The 13,769-nt window shown below is 42.1% G+C and overlaps 1 protein-coding gene across 2 annotated transcripts in view; it reads left to right on the top strand.

Moving 5' to 3' along the window:
• The first annotated feature begins 2,399 nt into the window (after positions 1–2,399).
• The window catches only part of LOC139685567 (uncharacterized), a 345,402-nt gene continuing 334,032 nt past the window's right edge, over positions 2,400–13,769 (top strand). For both annotated transcript variants that reach the window (XM_071582515.1, XM_071582514.1), the window contains exon 1: positions 2,400–3,365. The gene's annotated coding sequence lies outside the window, so the exon portion shown is untranslated. The remainder of the gene's footprint in view (positions 3,366–13,769) is intronic.

Here is a 13,769-nt window from a genome sequence, read left to right as displayed (position 1 = left end):
TAGATGAATAAACTTGTATTTTTAATTTTCTGAATAAATTCCGGGAAATTTTTGATCAATGTAGTATATATATAACACAAATAGAATAGAATAGCAACATTTAAAAGGACACTCACACGGATAATTGTTCGAGCTTTCGGCCCTCTCAGAGGCCTTCAAGAAGCCTTGGAGGCCTCCAAGAGGCCTTGAAGAAGGCCTCTGAGAGGGCCGAAAGCTCGAACAATTATCCGTGTGAGTGTCCTTTTAAATGTTGCTATTCTATTCTATTTGTGTTATATTGTGTCAGCCCATTATTGTGCCGCTCGTGATTGTTATATATATATATATATATATATATATATATATATATATATATATATATATATATATATATACATACATACATATATATATATATATATACATACATATATATATATATATATATATATATATATATATATATATATATATATATATATACATACATATATATATATCGATTGTACGGAAAAACTCACACGATATATATATATATATATATATATAGTACATTACACAGTAACAAACAATATAGAAACACAAAAAAAGGAACACTCACACGTTATTTCTTGATACTTTCGACGGAGTTCTAATCCGTCTTCATCGTAAGATAGAGAAGTAATAATGATAGTAAAGTAATAATTATTACTTCTCTATCTTCCGATGAAGACGGAATAGAATGCCGTCGAAAGTATCAAGAAATAACGTGTGAGTGTTCCTTTTTTTGTGTTTATACCTGTATATTGTTTGTTACTGTGTAATGTACTATTCGGCACTTCCGTGTTACGTCTACGAAAGCATATATATATATATATATATATATATATATATATATATATATATATATATATATATATATATATATATATATATAAAGCCCCCTTATGTGTATATATATGTTTAAACATGTATATGTCCGTGTGTGTTTGTATGTATAGATAACTATGCTGAATTGTTCATTAGTGAAGCTAGGTTACACATTTTATAAAGACCGAAGAAAGAAAAAATGAGCAGCATTTGACGAGAAATCGTAGAAATTATGTTTCCCAACTATAAAATTTACCAATCCTTTATGGTTAATAAGGAAATATTGAGTTTTAAACCATTGTGCGCAACACTTAGAATGACAAAGAAAGGAGAAAATATACGTGGTAGGAGACCAGAAAAACTGGAAGTAAATTGGACTCCAGTTAGGGGTGGCTCGATAAATTGTACTAAATGAGGTTATTTTCCGTTGAATACTCCACCAACAGAATATATCTTCAACATAATGTTAGTATTTATCGTAGTTGTATAATATCATTGGTAGAAATGGTTAATGCTTCGCGTATTTTGGAAATTATATAATCAGAGAGGATTCATCATTTAGGAATTATACCCAAAAAGATATGTTCAGTCGTTGCGTTTTTTTCTTCAGTGTATTCCAGATCATGATCATTTTAAAATGGTTACATTAGCATTAAGAGAATGCCTTTTTTATTATTGTTCCGGCAGAAAACCGATTCGTCGAACGGAGCCTTGAATCCACGACCCACCTGCATCCCTCGGGCGTGCTTCTATGTGTCCTCGCTGCTCATTGCATTTCGGACGGATTCATTGCAGAGCATTGAACATTGAGTGGCTCGTGATTTAATTTCTGTCATAATATTAATTATGTGGATTCTTAGTAACCACTGTACCATTCCTTTGGGGTGATTTTTACCTCTACGTGCATAATTATCTCGCACGTTTCCAGAGGATGGCCTAACTGCCTGTTACCAGCGTGTAGAAAAATCAGACCAGGAACTTTTCAAACAGCGTATCAGCAGCCGCTCTTTTAGATCTCATTTTCAGCGAGGCAAACATTTGCGGGACCGAGTTGCAGATAGGATGGGTAGGGAAGGGGGAGGAGATGACCAAGAAAACAAAGGAAGTCGGAGAAAGGAAGATGGGGGAGAGGAGAAGAAGGGGAGGGAGGGGCGAGGAAGGGGGATGCCCGAGTACCCTGCCCATACATCTATCGGTGCGGGAAGGGTAGCCGACGAGGAGACCGCACGATACCTCGTGGCTCTTGAATCTCACTCCCTCCTGCGCAATGGGGGAGGTCGGCAGAAGGGCGGGACGGCGAAAGAGGTGTGGGGGGGGAGGGGGAGAGAGGGTGGGAGAAAGGTGGGAGGACGTCTCTGCGGCTGGCGGGCGGAGTGGGAGGAGTAGGAGACTGAGGGGGAGGATTGTGTGGTGCGAGGGGGGACGGAGGAGAGAGAGAGGGGTCCGCTTGGGAGAGCCCTCTCGGTTTAGCGCGCTCCTCCGTCCGGAGGGGAAGGCGAGAGAGGGGTACGTTTCTCGCGTCGTAATGGGATACAAGCTGGTAGGCCTGTCAGACGTTGGTGAGCGGAGCGACGGTTAAGATAGGCAACTTAGAGGGAGAGAAAGGGAAAAGAAATAGTGAGAAGGGGGAAGTGGAGCACTTGCTTGTACCCGGGGGGAGGTAGAGAGAGATTGAGTCTGTGCCGATACGCGAGCTGTTTTTATTTTTATTTCCGCGTCCGTCGCTCGCTCTTTTACTTCGGGAGGCGCGCGCTTTTCGGACGCCGGTGTGTGCTTGTGTTTGTTTTGCGAGTGCCCGAGGAGGGATTTCCTTGTTTTCGGACCGCTAAGCGATCCTTGGGACCCTCTGTGAAATTCTCGCGAGACAGGGAGGGAGGCGGCAAGGGGTGCAAGCCCGGAGCTGCTCGCGATACATCCGTTTTGTTCCCGCGTCGCGGTCCAATTTTTTTCCGCCCACGGGGAAGAAGATACAACCGGGCCGGGAATAGATTTTTCAAAGCTCATAGCGAGGTGCTATCTCACGCTTGTTCCCCGGCGTCCATCCCTGCCGGAAGCCGATCTTCACAATTCTACCGGCACTCGGATAGCAGGGGCGTGTGTTTTTGCTTTACTTTTAATTTTTCGCTCCATCCCCTGGGCGAGGAAGGAGAGTTCCTGCGGATCATTGGCGGGAGTTGCTCCCGAGGAACAAACGTTTCGCTGCGGCGCAGCCGAAGATTGATTTATGCACGCCGGCGGAATAACCATGGTGATTTCATTGCTGAGTGGCTGTCATCTGAGGTGAAAAAGTTTGGCCGGTGCGCGTGGTGTTTCAGTTTATTACTAAGTTGAGCCATTGCAGGAGAAGGTGGAAAACCTAGCCGTGGACCGTTTTCTCGACAAGTGACGGATTGGAAGTCTAAAAGTGGATTGATATTACTAGCAGTGTTACTGTTTGTTTACCTCCTCTGGATCTGGTGGATTTGGAGAGCTTAAATATCTCTAGTGGCCATTGCATCAACCATCAAAGATTTACTACTGTCATTCTTATTTTTCTGGTAAGTGAACATGATTTTTTTAAATCCTTGATCTCGAATCTCCGAATTTCATTCTTTCTATTTTTCAATTTCCAATCTAAAGTAAGGAAAATAAGTTTTTTCGGACGTCCGGGAAAGTATTAATGCATTATTCCATAGAACGACAAAAAAGCGTACTGTAATATGTCTACAAATAACAGGTCGCCAGTTGGATCGGTTGCTCAAATGAATGCAATTAATTTTGCTCACAACTTGAGGTCAAGACTTCGCAGCAGATGCGAAAAAATGAATGTTTTAGCTATAAGTTACTCTACCAATGATTATCATAAGATCTTTAGAGATTTTATTGAACTCAATATCTAAATTTAAAAATTTAAAGTTTGAGGTTGTAAATATTCACCTGGAGGACATTTATTTTTTCATTTCCTTCTAAATGATGGCAAAATTATTACCGAACATTCTTGAATAAAAAAGATTCCCTAAATCATGCGTTTAAATGTTTAGCTTCCGTTCGATTTCTCCATTGTCTTTATTTGTACACTGTGCTACTATTACAGTTGTGCTGAAACAAAAAACTCTCTCGGAACATAGGCATAACCGAATATCAAAATTACAAAGATAGAAAAAACTCCACGATACCATTGGAACCGATTTCAAACCCAGATTTTAGCGAAGATTTACAAAGAAAACATATTTTTAATCAAAAATTAATAAATTTTCTCAATAACTTTATTATACTCATTTTCAACCAGTTTTATGAAGGTAATTGATCAATGTGACCTCGTGTTGAGTCAAAAACCGCTGCATATTCAGATTTGTGCCACTGATCACTTGGAGATATCAACGACCAATTTGGCACTGCCATGGAATGTTGCCAAAATAAAGGTTAGAGGAGTTGCACGAGTCAGCTTTGCAAAGGTAAATTCAATACATTCGGGGAAAATCCAAATATTTAGTGAAAACTAATGAAATTTTTTGCATTCGTTGAAATTACTTCTAGAGCTTCACCAATACTCTGGCCAATTAGGATCATGGGATGTGACTCCAAATTATCCTGGTCATTCAGCACAACATGATGGCCAGAGAATTATCAAAGCATCACTAGAGAATTGTTGTGAGCATTAAATGTTGAAACTACAAAGAAATTATCAATAATTCTTAAGATCTGTACTTGTTGATCATTTCTTAGTTTTGTTTATAAAAATTACCGCCAGTTATAGCCGTGATAAACGCTTTGCCCAGACAAAATGTTTTCTTTCTGTATTGGGATGAACTCTCGAGATAAAATTCCAATATTATTTTGAAATAACGGGAGTCAAATTAGTTGTAATGGAGAAGATTAACATCACCGAGGACATGCATCTATTTGAATCAATATTAACGTGTCTCAAATCAAGTGGTGGCTAGGACTTTTTAAATTTTCAAATAAACGAGCATCCGCTTGGCCTGCTGCAAAAATCGCGCGAATCGAAACAAGGCGAACGGGAAGCGGGATGTGATTACTGAAAGGTTATCTCGATCATTTGACGAGTGGGCAACCTTCCGGAGGAGTGAATATTCTAAAAACAACATCCCCTCTTCAAGCAGGTGCACCGCGAGAAGTTCATTTTCCAATTCAAGACCCAAGGTCGAAAAAAATCCCCTCGCTTTCGTTCTCACCCGACTACTGAAACACGAAACAGACACGAAACTCTCTCCATTCTTCGCGGATTCGCGCGTGTGTGACGAACAGACCTCCTTCCCCGATAGCGGAAGATGCATAAATGCGTTTATTCATGCTTTGACCCCAAAATAGGAACATCTTCTTCCTCCGCCAGCAATCCCTATTAAGGGATCCCAAGAAAAACGTTCGCAAGTCCCAGGTCAGAGGTTCCCTTACCTTACCGGTGACCCCGCAAACTCCTATCTTTTCAACTTCCACCCATTTCCTCCGTAAGATTGAAGATGCCCAGAGTCAAATGGATGTGATCCCGAGACCCCCACCCAGGGTACCCACCGCGTTACCACTCCTTCACTTTGTGACCTTCACTTACACCCATGAACATAGCCACTTATAACGAGGAACGCCATATTCATATGGCGTTCCTCGTTATAAGTCGGATAAAGAAATGGTGATTTATAATATTAGGCTTAATGTTCACAAAGAGTTCGTTCATCGTAAAATCATTAACGATATGTTAAAAAGACCATGTTAGCAAGATTAAAAGAAGTTATGGAAACTAAATGGAAAATACTAAAGTATTTAGTCAAGGATGCAATCCATAGATAGAATTGGGCCGACACTCTCTTCTGTAAATAAAGAGAAATCAAAATCAATAAAACTGATGTTAGCAGAATATTAGCATTACCTCGGCTTATATGGAATCACATATTAGTTTCACCGTTCAGAAAACGTCTTCGAATAGTCGATTTATGGCTTCGGCATCCCGTACTCCCTCTCTACCTATTCCGGTGGGGCAAGTGAAATGAAACCTGGTCAGTGGCAAACCACGGATAGTGGAAATCCAAAATAAGGGAGGAAGTGCTCCCAGCATTTCCTAAGACTGTGAATTGAATTATGTACGGCAGTGACTTCAACGGCTGAGGCAACAACTCCCGGTTCCACGAGACAGGGCATTTCCTCCCCCGCCTAATTTCACAGCCCTGCCATCATCCTTGCATTGCCCTACTACCTCCCACCTCATCCCCTACTTCCCACGCCCAATCCGTCTCCTCCTCCCGGCCCTGTCCTCGAAAGGTGCCCCAGGGGCGGCCGACGGCGCCGCGTGGCCCGCACGGCCGGGGCCCTAACCGCCTCCTCCGCGATGCTTCCGGTCACGGCGCTGACCGCGGAACCAACGCTCCACCACCCCTCCCCTTCTGCCACGCTTCCCTCGATCCCGTCCGAAACGTGGGCGTGCGCGGTTTTTTGAGCTCAGCGCAAAAAAATGGAATTGGATTGGAAAGCGCGGAAAATTTGGGAAAAGAGGAGAGACGGAGGCGGAGCGAGGGGGAGTTTGTTGCGGGAATTTGGAGGAATGAAGGGAGTCCTGCCCACTGGATGCGGGCAATCGGGGAGAGGGCCGGTTGGCTCAACGGCGTGGCGTGAGGATTTCGATCCCTGGCGGCTGCGATCATTTTGGGCGATATTCATACTCGCAGTCGGCGGAGACAATCCCGCGTCGGCTCTTCGCCATCTGTGCGCGTGCATTGGAATGCCGTGGAGTTCCGTGGCCCTCGTTACGCCATCGGGTAGATAGGCCGGGGGCTGTGATAGCACAACGGCCGAGGGGGAAGTCCAAATGACAGATTTTTGCCCACCACCTGCTCTGGTTCTATGAGTCGAGGCTAAATTTCGTCACCCATCTCCCCTTCCACCAAAATACCTGGCTGACCCAAAATCGTTCTGGAACCAGAGGCGACGCGATTTCTATCTTACCTCATCTTTGACTAAAAACTTCAATAATTGTCACACCCCTACAGATTAAAACCGTACAAGACCACACGGTGTAAACGTTCGTCCTTAACAATAACAATTATTACGGAGGAACTCGCAAGAAAAAAATAAATTCCATTTCAGCGTTTTAAATAGAATTACGATGTTGAAATATTCATTTCTGATCTCGTATGGGGAGCAATAAAAAAAGTCAAACCTTTTATGGAAAAAGATGGTACGTCATGGATTTGAAACCTTGGATTGGAGTGACTCCAAAGACACGCTTAACTGGACGCAAATGATTGCTTTTAGTCTACATATGAAACTGATTACGTCCTTATTCAAGGTGTAAAGTGATGCGTCTTACGTGCTTTCGATCACGCTCGTAAATTTAGCTTTCATTTCCTAAAAAATAAAATTTATGATCGCTATTGTCTTTGATAAAATCCATTTTGGTGATTTTTTCTTTCGCCGGAGGGAATTACGTCAAGTATCTTCGGTCGGTCATTTAGCATCCCCTTTTAACAAGCTGTAACAAAATTTTCTAAGAAGTGCGGCACAAAAACGATGCTTTTTAAAAGCCTTTACAATGTAATGCACATTCCAATCGATTACATTAAAATACCAAGTGAGCAACTTTACAATGCTGTCATTCTCGGGGCTGCAAGATGATAGTTGGTCATTTGAGCATTTAAAAAACAGCCGTATTTGGTCAGTGATTTCTGAAAAAGAACCCAAGCAAGGGAGAAAGTTGGCAGCTTTAAATATTCCTCATTGATAACTGTACATTTTAGAGGTCTAAGTGCAAGCATGAGCGACTTTGAAGATGAAAGTGTAACTGCTGATGCATGCATAACATACTCCTTAACCTTAACAGAGGATAATTTTACACATTGTGAACGAACTTCATGTTGAATATATATGTCAACATATCTTTCCAATTTTATTTATATCTGTTCAAATATAGTAGACTGAAAATTTTAATAAATACAATCAAATATGAAATCATTTAAAGATTCTTTAAAAAAACGCATTAATTTTAAAAGTTTTAGCAGTAGGCTGTACTTTTCATGCTTTCTAAATTAGATTTAAACTGATATTAAAATGGCACTGAATTCAGATACAGTCATAAGTCATCAGCACGAATAATTCTGCCGACAAGAAGACCTCTCATTAATCTTGGCCATGCACCCTATTGTTCTAACGGCCGCGTAAGTGACGACGTTAAGTGACTGCAAGTACCGTGACTTAAATTATTTATGCAGGATGCATGGAATCTATTCTTTGCATGTGCCATTTCTGGTTCACTGTGGTAATCTGATAATTAAAATACAGGTTAAGCGCAGGAATATCACCGCAATTTAAACCCGATCTAATCCAGTTAGCTCAAAGCTTTCCCCAGTTCATCTCGTAGCTACCCAACCCAGGTGTGGAATTAAAGTTCAATTCAAAAAAGTATCAAAGCTAATGTCCCAAAAAAAATCCTCAGCTACATTTTCATATCAACCTTCAACACCAGAATATCTTTCTCCTACGAAGTTTCAAGAATGCATCTAAAATACGACCCACAAGCAGGTGAATTTATGACAGAGTAACACTCCTTATATTCTGACTAACCCGCTACTTAAAAGTAGTGCCTTAATCTTCCCATCAATTCGAGTGCGACTCCCGTGGAGAGCGCCCTTTCATGTCGTTTCATTCCCTGCCGGATGGTGAATGGGGAACGTCCGCGGCGAACGACCAAGTCCACGGGCGCACTACTGGAGAGGGAAGCGAGGGAATGGCGGGAGAGAGAGGGAGGGCGGTGGTGGAGAGGAAATGAGGGACGAACCGAAAAGAAAGGGAAAGAGCGAGGGAAGAATGTCGAGGTGACGGAGGGAAAGCATTGGTTTTATTGCTTCTAATAAGACCCATCCGATGTTAAACGCCAAAGAAGCTTCGGACGGCTGCGGTAAATATAAGACTCTCTCTCTCTTGGAAGCCAAGGGAGGAGCTGGAGGAGAAAAAAGTGAAGGCCTGGATTTTGGATTCCATCGAAGTTTTTTTCCCCCTCATCCCCCCCCCTCCCTCCCACAGACCCCCACCTCTTCCCTTCCGGCACAAAGGGTTTGTTTCTGTATGCCTCCGTAGGGAGCGAGTGGTGCGAGGGATAGGAGAGGGAAAGGAATTCATGCAACCAGTATGAAGGCAGTTACGCTTCAGAATATTTTCGTTAACACTTTCCAGCGCATTTCCTGGATTCACATTTTATTCCTTTCCCTCCTCCTTCCAGTCCTCTCCCGCCCCTCCACCATCTCTCCCCCGCACACACCCCCTTCCTCTGCTTCCTCCTCAAAAGAACTGGAGCAGGAAGTCGTAAATATAGATTAAGGATGAATCTGACGCGCAACTTAGGAAAAAAGAGACCGTTTTTACGGTACACGAAAATTTAAAAAAATGTGGGTGTCTTTGATGTCTAAATTCCTTTTCTCAAAGACTCTTAGGTGCACTGGATGGCCCAAAAACAAGAATTTACGAGCGGAATCAACTGGTTGCACTGATGAAGAGAGAGCCCTATCTTATGAATGGGTGCTGAACCGTCTCCTATGACTCGTCGAGAGTGCATTTGCATCACATAACATTGAGACTCCGGCGAGTTATTATGGCAGTAGTGGTGGCGAATTTAGGGCACGGCACGCGAGGAGTACTATTTCCCTCGTGACGAAATGGCCCTTGACGAGACATCTGAAAGATTCAAATGGAATCCTGAAGTTATGCCCGCTAAACTTCACTTTCTTCCTAATTGTTACATGAAAAGCGTGTGACGTAGCTCAGATGTGGAGATATAATTTTTGGCCATTTCAAAGGGATATAGGTAAGCATGGCGTCCTAAAGGTGCTAGGGCTGGTCAAATAAAGTCTTTTATGTTTTTCTTATTGCTCTGTTAATTTTGTGCTAGCCGCTATGAAAACCTTTGTTCGCACTGTCGTTAAAGTAAAGCGGACGAATCTTAAGGCTACGTAGTTCAATACTAACGGCTCTGGAATTTCATTTTCAAAGGCATGACCACGCAATCCCATTGTCATCATTCCTTCAAATGCGCAACAAGAAACGTTAGAGACCTCAGGAGGTACCATACTAACAGTATTGACTGAATCATTGAAAGTTACAAAATATAAATCCAACTTCCGGAAAATAATACATTAATGTTCAATAACTCTTAAAATGACTGATTGATACTTAACAAATATATGATTTTTGCAATATTTATCATCAAGCATTGGCTCCCCTCCATAGTCTTCGCACAATGAATCATTTAAATGTTCAAAATATTAATGCAGTTTTCCCAGGAAGACATAAATATGCCCAAAATGCTTCAAATGATTTACTGCTATCATTCAAGAAATAGTTGCTGCCGTGCAATGACTCCGCGATCATTCCTCATTTCCAAACGAATAAAGAGAGGAGGAATGGCTTATGAAATGCAATTGCGATTCCATTATTATCCGAAATCTCGACATGTGTCGTCAATAGATGGAACAGCAAGGCGCCGGAGCGCAGCCCTCGGCTAGCGGGTGCACGATTGCCATCCTCCCAAGCGCCGCCGGCGACCGTCCGCGTGGGGAGGGATACTATTTCTCGAGCGGGTGAAAAACAGCGAGCAATTGGAACGACGACACTGACTGGTTGGTGGACGGGAGTTTGGGGAGACGGTCGGGGGAATGAGGTGGGGGGCGGAGGGGGCTGGGAACGGGAGGGATAGATAGATAAGCGTGGACGCCTAGTCCGCTTCTCCTCTGGCCATAATCTCTTCCTTGAGTCATGTGGACCTCGCCCCAATGGCAACAACGTAAAGTGAGGGGCGTCAGGTAAATGAGACAATTGAAAAATCTAGATTGTTTCTTAGGCTTCTCCTTAGGGGTAGATGTATTTTAACAGGAATGTTAGCTGGCAAGGAAATCGCAGTGTACCTTATGCCCCAAGATTGCGAAAATACTCAATAATTTTTAAATGCGGAACATATATATGTATGCATATATGTACGCAAAATTAATTGAAAGTTACGCAAAATTAATTGGATTTATGAGGCAATAAAAACATAATATCAAAAAGGATTACCCTTGGACTTGCAATATTTATTATCAGTAATGTACCAGAATAGATGAACCCAGAGAAATCACTGTCCAGTGACGTGATTTCTCGTTAATTAACACCTCTCTGCTCCTAAGCCCCGAACGACACGGCAATGAACAACCTCCATTGCAAATAATACTGGAAACAATTGTTCGACGCAAATAATGTCATAGGTCGATAGAAGACTCGTATGGTTTCACTCAAAACTTTAGGCAAATATACCAGCGATCATGAAACAAATTGGAACAGGACGATGATTGGGCTACTATAAGAGTCAAAAATGACGGGTATAATTTACGAGGCATCAAAAAAACCAATAAAATAACGAAAAGCGATGATAACCTAGTACAATGGCGGCATAACGGAACGCTTTCGTGTTGATCTCCGCTGAGGTCACATGCAGCTTTGGTGTGTGCGGAATGGAACGAAGTGCGAAGCTGAAAGCAATGCAAAAAAAGTGCACAGGTGACGTGAATGGAAAGACGGGCTCGTGATGAATGTCGCGAGGTTCGAAGCGAGGGATTGGGGTCGGGGGAGGCGAGGGGCGTGTCGGATTGTGAGGGTGTTGGGAGGGAGGGGGATGAAGGGGGAGGAGAAATGAATTACTCTTGAGGGGGCGGAGGAGGAATCTCTCACGCGAGGTGCCGCGTGGTCACGGCCGAAGGGGAAGGAGGCGAGGGCGGGGGGAAAAAAAAGAACCGCCGACTGTCGCTTGCAGACGCTCATATCCGTCTGATATGCAAATGAACCGCGCGAGAGTCGAATTGAGCGGTATACCTCTCTCATTTGCTTGTGTATTTTAGTTCGACGGCTCAGGAAAATTTCTCTGCGTGGTGATCACTTCTATTCCTGGATGTTACCGAGGATGCCCCGAGTAATCGGCCATATACACTTGTATATAAATTCGACTGCTTGGAAAATGCTGAGCATCGTGTTATGACGGAAAATGTGCTCAAAGCCCTTGCTTTTAAATATGTAAATGAAAAAAATTGATTGAAATATTCTATTTAAGTGTCCCAGAATCTCCATTACTCGCATGAAAATTTCGTTCGACACGTACTGAATCCAACTATGCATCTGCAATCAATATGAAGATATCTTCAAAAGACTAGAACACTAAAGAAAGGAGTGTTATCCACTTAATTTGACATATCACTCTTAAGAAACATTTTGTTTGCTCGTCTTTCGTCATAGTTATCACTTCCATTTCCAGGCTTTCCCGCGCGATACCCACACATGGCTGAAAATTCGGACAGGTTTCCTATTGAAGGCCATAAACTGATTCTCAGCTATAAAATCCAAATGGTTACTGCTGAATGATTCTGTGATGACTCCTAATCCATATTATTGAAAGATAACGTGTTTGTCGCAACTTAAGTCCGTAATGCGCAATATACTTTGTAGCCACTGAAGGCCCTCGCTGAGTTTGTTTAGCCCATCGTCCTTTCATTCAGCGGGTCGGCCACTCCTCCTTTTTCGCTCCCTTCACCTGCGTGTGCTTAGGCTGGCGTCCGTTTTTGTGTCCGTGTGTGGATTGTGATCTTTCGTGGAATCTCGAAGTCGTCTGAAAGCCTCCTTACCGGAGCTTGTGTTTGCTTTTTTGCCCACTTAAAATGTGCGGACTCTTGGTAGTAAAGAATGTTGGCACTTAACAGATATACCGGAGAAAAGGAAAGGTTTTAAAATGCCTATAGTAACGGTAAATTTTCAGTTTTCCTTAGCAATTAACATATGGGATGTCATATTTGTGGAATAAATATCTCCTTAAGATATTATTTTCTCATTGTTCTTGAGGAATCTGGTTGTAATGTAAATCATACGACATGACCTTACCATGATCTCAGTCAAAATGCGTCCAATAAAACCTTAAAAAAGAATTATTTGCTCAGTGAACGCAAAACTAAATTGACAGGAGTGGTCTTTCCTAGCCGAGGAATAACGCTACTGTCTTGGCAAAGGAGTTTTCATTGGCTTGAAATTTTTTCAAAAATTAATGTTAGAAATAAAATTGTGATTGAAGGACAAATGAAATTGAAGCAATTACTGATACACAATTAATACTATAGAGCTATAATTTTCTTGTCACATAAACTCGCAGATACTCATAATATTTCAGAAATAACGCTATATGTAGAGGAAAAGAAAGCTATTTCACCAAGTGATATTTAATAAAATGAAAATGTTTTCGTAATAAGTCGTCACATGATAAAATTTTTAATTAATAATATCCAGCAAATTACAACTGATGTCATTCCATATTTTCCACGGTGACCACGGCCTCAATCGTTAGGAAGTTTATCGTATACAGTTAATTTAAAATGCTGGTTTCTTGAGAATTGGAACTTGGACGTTATGTCTTGGACGTTATGTCCCTATTACGAGACAAAACCGCTTTCGCTTCTCAAAACTTCGCAGAGGAACTTTTTCCGTCAGAGACCTCGGGCTTTATCCGTTTTTGGAAGGTTGACCTTTTGGCTCCAACACGGCGATGACCACAAATACGAGAACCTTTGAAGCCGCTGACACACTCAACAACAGCCAATGAAATTTTACCGATTGTGAAATTAACATGTATTCGGTAAACATATCTCCGCTTTTTTAATGTGTTGGTTGATTGCCGTCATATTCCGCAAAAATTGAAGTATTTCGCGAAGAACTTGAACGACGGCGCTAAGATCAGTTACCGGGAAGTTGGCCTGAAAAGGATAGGGTTATGAAGCAAACCCTCACAGGAGGAAGGAGACTTAATGCAGGGTCGCGAACATGTTTCTTTCGGTGGATTTTATGAGAACCGAGAAAGTTATTCCCCGTCAAAAAACAGGTTTTGAAGATGTCGACATTCAGCTTACTTAATTGACGACAGCATGCAATTACCTGATTGACATTAATTCTCTCCA

The sequence above is a fragment of the Hetaerina americana genome, unplaced genomic scaffold (genome assembly GCF_022747635.1).
Source record: "Hetaerina americana unplaced genomic scaffold, ioHetAmer1.1.p SCAF_116, whole genome shotgun sequence".
Taxonomy (NCBI): domain Eukaryota; kingdom Metazoa; phylum Arthropoda; class Insecta; order Odonata; family Calopterygidae; genus Hetaerina; species Hetaerina americana.
This window is presented reverse-complemented; position numbering and strand designations above follow the sequence as displayed.